This window comes from Alligator sinensis, unplaced genomic scaffold (assembly GCF_000455745.1).
Source record: "Alligator sinensis unplaced genomic scaffold, ASM45574v1 scaffold112_1, whole genome shotgun sequence".
NCBI classification, from domain to species: Eukaryota; Metazoa; Chordata; order Crocodylia; family Alligatoridae; genus Alligator; species Alligator sinensis.
The window spans coordinates 4,286,023-4,296,128 of NW_005841892.1; positions in this window are offsets into that span (position 1 = coordinate 4,286,023).

Here is a 10,106-nt window from a genome sequence, read left to right on the forward strand (position 1 = left end):
GAAAGAGCAGGGACCTGGATGTGCCTGGTGCGTGTGTGCAAGGGAGGAGAGAGCCGAGCCGGGGCTGGGGAACAACAGCCCCGGAGGAGGAGGAGGAGGAGGAGGCGGCGGAGGAGGAGGAGAGCAGCGGGCTGCAGATCGGCTCTTTATCAGAAATGTTATCGCTTGTCAGGACCTCCGTCTCCGAGCATTACGTCAGTTTCAAGACACCAACACTATTAATATCAAAGGAGCCTTCGCAGAGAAAAGCGCCACCCCAGCCGGAGCGCCCTTAAAGAGACAGTGCAGCGTCCCCGGCGCGCTCCGCCGGCGCAGCCTCCTGCTCCTCCCCCGCCCGCGGGCGGCAGCAGCCGCCGCTGGGGGCAAGGCGGCTTTGGACTCGCCCACGTCATTCACAACTTTCCTCCGTGTGATCATCGCCGTCCGGAGGAGTCCGCTGCCTCCTTTCAGCCGCTTCCCTGCTGCATGGAGCAGACAGAGGGGGATGTGGGGGGCAAAGTTTGACCCGGGGGGGGGCAACTCTTGTTTTTCCTTGCTGGTCCTTACTCGAGTGAATGGCCATTCCTTAATGTGGTGCGACCTGTGCAACCCTTCCTGACACTCGCATCCTTCTTCCACCTGCAGGGAACCTCAATGTGCCATGCCAAGAGAGCAGGCAAGGTTTTGTGGGGTGGGGGAATGGGATCTTTTGCACTGGGTCAACTGAAGAGTTGGGGACGTGGGTCTTTGCAAGCTTTTGGGTGCAAACGCCCTTCTTCAGGCATAGGGAGTCTGCTCCAGATAGCTGCATCTCGACGGATTCCTCTTCCTTTTGAGCCGGCAGTGCAAAGTGCGGAGCGTGTGGGGCTGGGGGACCCTATAAAGTTTTTTTCTGAATTGGAAAAGAAGTCAGAGGGATATTAGTAGAGCACCCTGATCTCCTTCACAGAGATCCCTTCAGAGGCCCCTGAAATGTCTTACAAGAAGATGCCAAATTGCTGTTGTGGGTATTGGTGACGTTCCAAAGGACTGACCGCCGCAAACAGGGCGAGATACAAAATTGAAGCAGTCCCTGCCCCCAAGCGCTTACAATCTCAGAGGTGCAAACATGGAGCGGACAGAGGATTGACCGAGACGTCTAGATTCCATTCTTCAAATGATGATTAAAGTTTCAAATTAGCCTTCCAAACTTTCAAATTATTACAAGCCGCTTCTCGGTGCTCCGTGATCATCACAGGCACAAGACAGCCCCAAGCTGCTCTTGAGAAAATTCTTCACACTTTTCTGTGTCTATACAGAATCTTTTCAATTAAAAATAGTCAGATTTCTCCCATACCAGAAGTGACTAGCAGTCAATGTCTCTAATGTAAAAAAATAAAATAAAATCTCCAAGGCAAGGCAGTACATAAAATGTTCCTGTGAAAGACTTTTAAATCCCAAATATAGTAGGTGTCAAAAACTATGTAAACATTTGTTGAGCATTTCGACACAATTTTTCTGCAGTTAGGTGACTTTCTGTGGCATGTTTTTCCTTCCAGGCAAGTCATTTTTAACTGATTTCATATGAAAATAGACACATTCCAGTTACTTGCAGCTAATAGTACATTTTTAAAGTGAGAAGCTGAAAAAACTGTTAAACAATTAAAATATTAGTTACAGATGAACATATCCCCCACTAGATATTTTTACATACCATAACATTTTCCTTACAAAGTTATTTTCAGGGAAATCATTAATTATAAAGCATAAAGTCCTCAAAGGTACAAACTGAGGCAAAATGAAACCTACTGTAAAATATGCCATTTTCAGCCTCTTCTCCAGGCTTATTCATTCTTCATTTATGTTTAGTATAATATACTGGCAGATTTGTAAAGTAATTGCTCATGTAAATCACCTAGCAACACATTTCCCCCTTAAGTTCTTTTGTAGGGCTGTCTGATAAAGCACTTTATTTATAAAAAGCAGTAAGTCATGTACAAGAGGTGAACTCGTCAGGATGGAAAGGGTAAGTAAAATATAGTTCCACAATGAGGAACACAGTATATTCCCCAAAAGTAGGAGAAGAAAACTGACATATTATGTGTGGGACTGACTATATTCCCATCAGCAGAAATTCATTTTGGAACAGTTCTGATGTTTATATATGGAATGCAAAGAAAAGCAATACCAAAATCTTTCATAAAATTTAAAGTCTGGTACTAATGACTACCTGTATATTTTAATACCAGAGCAATTTGCTATAGCACATCAGAAATATGCACAATGAAAGTACTTTTGGAGAACATAAATCTTCACTCTTTTTTTAAGTTGAAAATGTTGTTGTTGAACTTAGGCAGGCAAGGTTTAAAAATCATTTTAATAGTTTCAATCATTGTGAAATACACTAGAAGTAACTGTTGTGTTCTACTGAATATAACTAAGTATTTTTCTCCATCCTATATCATTTAGATTTTTAGCTAAATACAACAGGGCAGAGTAAGCAATCAGCTAGCAGTTCAGTCCAGTATAGTAAGGATTAAAATTAGCAGGTACTTGGCTGATGGTTTGGCTGAGCATCTGACAAGCAGGGCTTGAATGGAAAATATTTAAACAAGGGTTAGTCCCCTTTGCTTCTCTGCTCTATTAAAATTTATTAAGCAAATGTTTCTGCTATAAAAAGGGAAATGATGCCCCTTCACACCTTCAATCCTATCCAGGCTTACATGCACAAATGCAACAAAAGTTCACATTGAACTAGAAGAGAGAAAACATGGGAAAGTGTGATAACTATGGAAGTACTGTACATGCTTCAACATATGTAAAACTTCCTGACACTGACATCTTCTTTCACCTGCAGAAAACCTCACCAGAACGATAAGTGATTTATATTTTAAATGCTATGAAAAAAATGCATCAAGGTTCTTTATTCTGTATTTTTAATATTAGAATAGTAAGAGTGCATTTCATACATAACTGCTAGAATAACAAATTGCTTCTTCATCATTTAAATATAAACTTTAAGGAAACATGGTATTGCACAGAAAAGTATGCTACAGTATCTCTGTAAAATAATGCTTGCATGATGCATTCTGCCTTTGGAGTTAAAATAAAGCAGATCAAGAAGACGTCAATATCAATCTGTTTATATTAACCACAAAAGAGCTGTGGAGAACTTAATAAAAGCAAAAATATTTTCATAAACTTTTTCAGGCAAATTATTTATTTATGAAATAATTTACAAAGAAAATTTTTACCTCATGCTTTAGATACATTGCATATGCTTATGATTGACACAATATGTTCAGCTCAAAGGCCCGTGCAGCATTTTTTTTATCTTAGCAGGAATATTTCAAAATAACTAACTAATTCATGAGGTCATACAGTAATTGTTTGACAGTTGTTTTTAATATAGAAAATAAGCTATGTATATTGTTTTCATTCAAATATTTGTTGATTTGTCGTTATAGTCCTTTGACATTGACATGCCACAAATTTCATTATGAGAAATATCGAAGATTTGTTTTCATTTATTATGTTCTTCTGTCACACATTTGCAAAGTCACCTAAAGAAACTTGTTTCTTTCCCATTTATTTCAGATCCATATTCTGTGTGATATTAGGTGGCTGTTGAAATAAAAAAATCCAGCATTTTATGGCAGGTAGGAACTGAAGCAGAAATTAATAAAACAAACAAAAAAACCCCAACAAAGCAAGAAAAAGCCAGGAAAGTTCTACTTTCACATTAGAAGCATGAACAATGTAATTTCTAAATAATCCTCCATTTTTTACACTCAAGCACGTTCTCTATTGAGGGAGAATAGAAAGGCCAGTCATAATGGCTTTTTGAAGGAAAACAGTGTAACAGCCATTGTTTATCGAGATGACATAAACATGACATTTATGCCTTTATTGTTTAATGCAGTTTTTCTTTTTCTTGTAGTTTACTCAGTGTAGATACAAAGAGGGATTAACAGGTAAGCACAAACATTCTTGTTTTACTATTTCAGACTTTTAGTGCAGAACTTACTTACTTGAAGTGCTAGAGCCTATAATCACAATGATTTTACCTGATGGAACATGCGTTTTAGAAATTTAATCCAACTGTTTACCCTAACACATCATAAATTGCAATTCTTTACAAAAACCTCAGAGATTGACATCCATTGCTCTTAAATGCCTGCTGTTTTAGCACACATCATCAAGAAAATATTTCTGTATTATTCTCCCTCCAGTTAGTAGTATATCACATGAATCCTAGAGACCGTTTTCTTTTACTGTCTTCAGAAATGAGCATTTTGAAGTGTACTTGCTTGTGTGTCTCAGGCACTACAATGTAAGTTTCTTGGGAATATAAATAATGTATATTACAGAATTTCTGCAGACCCACTTCATTTCATTGCACCAATTTTGTCACATAAAACCCTCCCAAAAGTTTTGTCCTTTCTTATACAGGTACAGAATCAAATTTTCGAACTTCCAGCGGTATACTAAGGTGGAAGACAAAACATTACCATTGATTTTAAAAAGGAACAGAGTTGGGGACCATAATGATGTGGTTAAAATGCCTCTGAAAAGAGATTATGTATGGTGATGGACAGGATAGCACTAAAAACAGCCAATGAAACATCGTGTAACAGACAAATTAATAATGTGGCATGAACCCAGATTCAACAGATGTTTTCTAGGGGGACTGAATATCTGGTAATGGGAAATGGAGCCTTTTACTTCTATGTCACCATTTTTATACAAGCCAGTAGTGAAGGAAGGCCATTAACATCTGATGGGTGTTTGGTGGCCTTCTCTATTGCATCATGAAAAAAAATGTCCTCCACAGCATACCACCACTACATCTGAACCAGCACCAAAATACGCCATCACACTTACAGACAGTATCATAGATTTAGTAGATTTCATAGACATTAGGGCTGGAAGGGACCCTGTGAGATCATCGGGTCCAGCCCCCTGCCCAAGTGGCAGGAAGTCAGCATCAGCAGAGAGGACATGGATTAAACATGGAAACCCAAACATAGGTGGTTTCTTTAAGCTGTGTCTGAGGAACACTAAATGGGTAATGTAAAATGTTGCTGGTATGGAGGCTTCTAAAGATAAATAGAGAACTTTAGTATGCAGCAGTATTACTTTCATTATCATGAAGCCTACTGGAAAATTAAAACCAAGAAATGCTAAAATCTCTGAAAACATTTACATGCAGCAATCTATATAATTATACAGACTTTGATCTTAAAAAAATCTTACTAAAGGGCATTTGGCCAAAGCTCTGAATGCCTTCTATACATATATGATAAACTTTATAAGTATATAAATAACTAAAACAGCTAAGAGTACTATTAATTCCCACACTTCAAACTTGCACTCATCTAAACACTGATCAGCATGCAAAAGCATCCTGAGCCCACCCTCCTCCTCCAACATCTCCCACCAAAGCAAAACCTACTGCCTAACTGCTTCTACCTACACACTGATTCCTTCTCTTTATTATGAGATTTGCAGCCCATCTGGAAAGGTTCAAATGAGCTTGATACAAAGTGCACTGTAGTAAAAAGAAAGACTCCTATTGATTTTCATGGACTTTAAATTAGGCCCTGTATGCATATATTTTTCATTCTCATTAGAAAGATTCACTGACATGAAGTTACAATGTATTCTGGACATAAACTATATTAAAATTTCACTAGAATCATCCCTAATATAAAATGATTACTCTATACAATCAAACTGTTTGACTTCAAGAGAACCACAAATACAGCAATGTGTTGTGGGGAGGGGGGGATGTTTTGTTTTTATTTTTTTTCAATCTCTGCAGCATCCCAGGCTTTTCCTTCATTTCATTTCTCGTAAATAGATTTTCCGTCTAGGGCAGCTCACTATGTTCAAATCTTACTTTATTTTAATGTAAAAAATAATGTGCTAGGCTACAAGGAGTGTGTTTTTATTGCAGAAGAGATTTATTTACATAGCTTGTGATGCGAGGTCTCAGATTAAGTTTAGCAAAAGGAAACATCTTTCACATGCATGTGTTTCACTTTGTAGGAAAAAAAATGCACCTGCCACTTCAATAATAATTTCACCTGTCTACCTGCATTATATATCATAAAAACTACAATGAGTATAACTGGAAATAGCAAATGGACATATATATGGAGGCAATGGTAAAATCTACCATGAGATTTCCACCATTTCTAATTCTAATGATAGGGAATAATGAAAATTATACAGTGGGGTAAATGAAGTAATGCAACAAATGTTCATTTGTAATGGCATCTACTGCATGTACAGTAAGTACAGGTACCAGAAAACACAGACCTTTTTCATGCTGCATCCCATCATTCTTGGAAGTCCTTTCAGAAACACACGCACATGCACCTGCAGGCAACCAAGATGTCCAAGATAGCTACGCTTTCAGAAGCATGTTTTATAAGGCTAAAGGCCAGATCTTGGTCCAGCTTGATCTTTACCACCATAGAATTTTAGAGTTTAAAAGGATCTTATAGAACATCCAGTCCAACCTGCTGCACAGAAGCAGGATACATTGTTCCTAAACAATAAATCCGAGGCAGATATATAGCCACTGAACAAGTCTGCATCACTTGGAAGTGATCCAGTGGTCCCAAAGAACCACAAGACTTGGGTCTGACTCCTGGCTATACAAAACAGCTACATAAAACTTACAGTGAATTTCCCAGTACCAGGGTATCCTGACTCAGCAGGCATTTTAGGGCAGGGAATTTCAGAGTACGAAAGGAAAACACCAGTGCATTCTTGCGCCCTCTGACAATTCACTAATGCAGCTGTACCAAACCTGTACCAGATCTGAGCCAGCCCTGAAGTAGCTTCATAATCAGATGCATAAAGTTGGCTTCCCCTCTGTTTACATCCTAGGCTTTGCATCAGCAGAGGAATGAACTCAGCTCTAAGAACCTGATCCCCTGTATGGTTAGTTACTGAAAACTTGGTAACTTAACAGGTGTGTAGGTTGTAGGTAACTTAACAAGAGGTCTGTTTGGGTTTTCACATATGAATTTATGCAGTCAGATGTACGTTGAAGTCTGTGAATAGCATAGTAAAACCAAGGCCCCTTAATTTTGAAATGTCAATGGCAAGATTTTTGGTCTTCTTTACATGAAAATAGTACATATTTCTATTCTTTCAGAGAGAGCCAATTTTGTGCTCAGTATAGATTATTCCTCATTTTGGACTCCATTTCCCCTGGGGAGATCAGACTGCCATACAAAACAGGCAGGACCCCTCTGTCCAGTGCTTCTGGTCTTCCTCCTTCCTTGGTAATAATGATTCCTAAAGGCATCCCTAGCTCTTTGTACCCTGAATTCCACCCCTCACCTACTGAACACTGTGGGAATCAGCAAAAGATAATGGTGATGGGCCAACATTAATTTACACTTGGTGTCTAAAATGGTCAAAGGGTAGATCATAGCACAGATAACTACTGAGCCATTTGCCTTGTCTGCTCTTGTACCCATAGAACCTGAGTCCCACAGAGGGATTTGAAGACCATAGCACAAAGATTAGATTCCCAATTCCTACAAACACTTCTCCCTTTCACCTCATTTGACAGCTTTTGGCACCTTCCACTGTTCTCACAGAAAACAGAGGAGTGTGTTTGGCCTGTAGTTACCTTGTGACATACTAAAATATTTAGATGCTAGACTTCTTATTTAGCAAAGACCTCAAATGGCCTTAATAGACTGGTAAAAGATCTGGATTATTCTGACCATCTGCTGCACATATCCATTTTTCCACTGGGAATTTACACAAACATGGTTTTCAAAAAATGAAAAAAGCAAACACTGATATTATTTTCCATTTACATACACACTAAATTGAAGATCATTAAGCTGTCTTTGAATAAGGAAATTGTACTGAAGCTGTGTGCTAAACGACATCTAATACATTTAAGTGGCACTCATGCAAATACTTGTAAATAACAGAAAGTATTCTGTGAGTGCTTTCAGTTTTGCAAAAAGGCATCTTTTTGAATGAGAGCAATATGTTTTGTGGAGGGGAGGGTGATTATGTAGAAGCTGTAGGATACATATGAGATAGCATTATGGATATAATGGTCACATAAACTAGAGTGGCCAGTGGGGGCAGGCATCCCAAAAGGGTGCTTTCCAGTTTTACAGCTTCCCTTTGTAAAGGGAGGAATCAGAGAGTTTTTCCACTCCAGATAACCAAGAGGCAATAAGCAAGCCCAGCACTACTTGCTATTACTTGATCAGCACAGATGGTCTGCTTGTTCCTGTACAACACACAAAATGAGATAACCCTTCTACTGAACCCTACAACAGGAAAGATACAGAAGACAGGTTGAACTGGGAAGTCCAGAGGAAAGAATAATTTGGGATTCTGTATTTTAAGGTTTGGCTTGATTTTTCCACACCTAGTGGAAGAAGTGAATTAGTAGGAAGCATCTGCACATGGAAAGGGCAATAGCATGCCAAAATGGGATGAGAAGTATTTCCTAGTTTTAGGGACTGGTATAGAAAGGCCACAAACCGAAGAACAGTGACTGTGGCAAGTGGCCCAGTGCTATTTCCTGGAAGCTGCCAGCCATGGAGAACAACAGTGAAGGACAAGAAGTTGCCAGGGTGTCAAAAGCACTCACCTTCTGACAAACTTCATCTTCCATTCATTCACTCCTTGCAAGGGATAACTGCTGGTTATTTACATGTAGCAATAGGGCCCCATTTTCTGTAGCTTCTTCCAACCTCACTGTTGGAGCTATGCAAATGTTAGGAAGAAAGTCCCATGCACACAGCTTTGGTGGGAGAGTGACAGAATAAGTCAAACATACCTAATGGCTTTTCTAGGAAGAACTCAGCACAAACAATATGCTGGCATGCAACAACCAATGCATCTCAAACAAAACTAAGGAAGTTATTCTCCCACTCTAATCAGCATTTGTGAGGCCACAGCTGGAGTACTGCATCCAATTCTTGGAGCCACACTTCAAGAAGGATTTGGAGGCCTGAACCTCTTAACAGAGAGCATCATGTTACTTCAGAATCCAAGTTAAGTTCTCTTTACACTGAAGTTAGGAAATTCAGAGATAAGGCTCTCTTGGCAAGCTTTTGGGCGCAGTCACCCTTCTTCAGGCATAAGGAGTCTCTGCTGTTCTGACACTCCAAGAACTTTCTGAGACTCCCTATGCCTGAAGAAGGGTGACTGTTCCGAAAAGCTTGCCAAGAATTTTTTTCCAACTATTCAGGTGGTCTAATAAAAGATATCGCGTCTACTCAAAGAACCTTGACTGCCTACATCCTTAGACCAACACAGCTACAACCAAAAACCCAGAGTTAAGGCTCCACCTTTCACCATTAACTCAGCTTCTGTCAGATTAGTGTCTTTAGTTCAACTTACCCAAACAGTTGGGAAGTGGCAAATGGAATCAGGAGTCATTTCATTCTCTTCTTTCTGTATGAGATAAATATAAAAGAAAATTTAAAAAAATATTATAATAGATTTACCTGCTGGACACCCACACACACTTCTGGCTACAGAAAATACATAGCACTAGGTGGGCTCCCTATATCCAGGGAAGGCTGGTGTGGGACAAAAGAGTGGTGAAGTAGGCAGTGGAATCTTAGCTGCCTTCTTTTCTTTTTCTATACACAAGCTAAGTCTTGATAGGGAAATAAATATAATTCTCTCTTACTTTCACACTGGATCAGCTGATAGCAGTAGCACAGCCGAAGGTCCTATTGTAGAGAAGACTTTTGTGGCTTCCAGTGTTTCAACTGCTGTGTTACCTGTTGAAACCTGTTGAAAAACATGTGCAGCTGCAGAAGCTTTGTCTTCACTACAACTTCTTGCAAACTGGTGAAATATTTATGTAAATTTCTCTGTGTAGATAAGACTGAAGTTGCACTAGTAGCTAATAGCCTACAAAGAAGACCCTGAAACTAAAACTGTGTACTTAAGATCAATGGCAATGCACAAGGGGTGCACAGGGGTGCAAGTGCACCCCCTGAGAGCCCTGGTGCACTCCCTGACATTCTGTGCTCCCTGCTTAGGCAATGGGCAGGGGGGGCAGACAGGAGGGGCACCGGATGAAGCACCACAGCCATATCTGGGAGAACCGCAGCCGCTTCCCAGTCAGCAAGATTGGC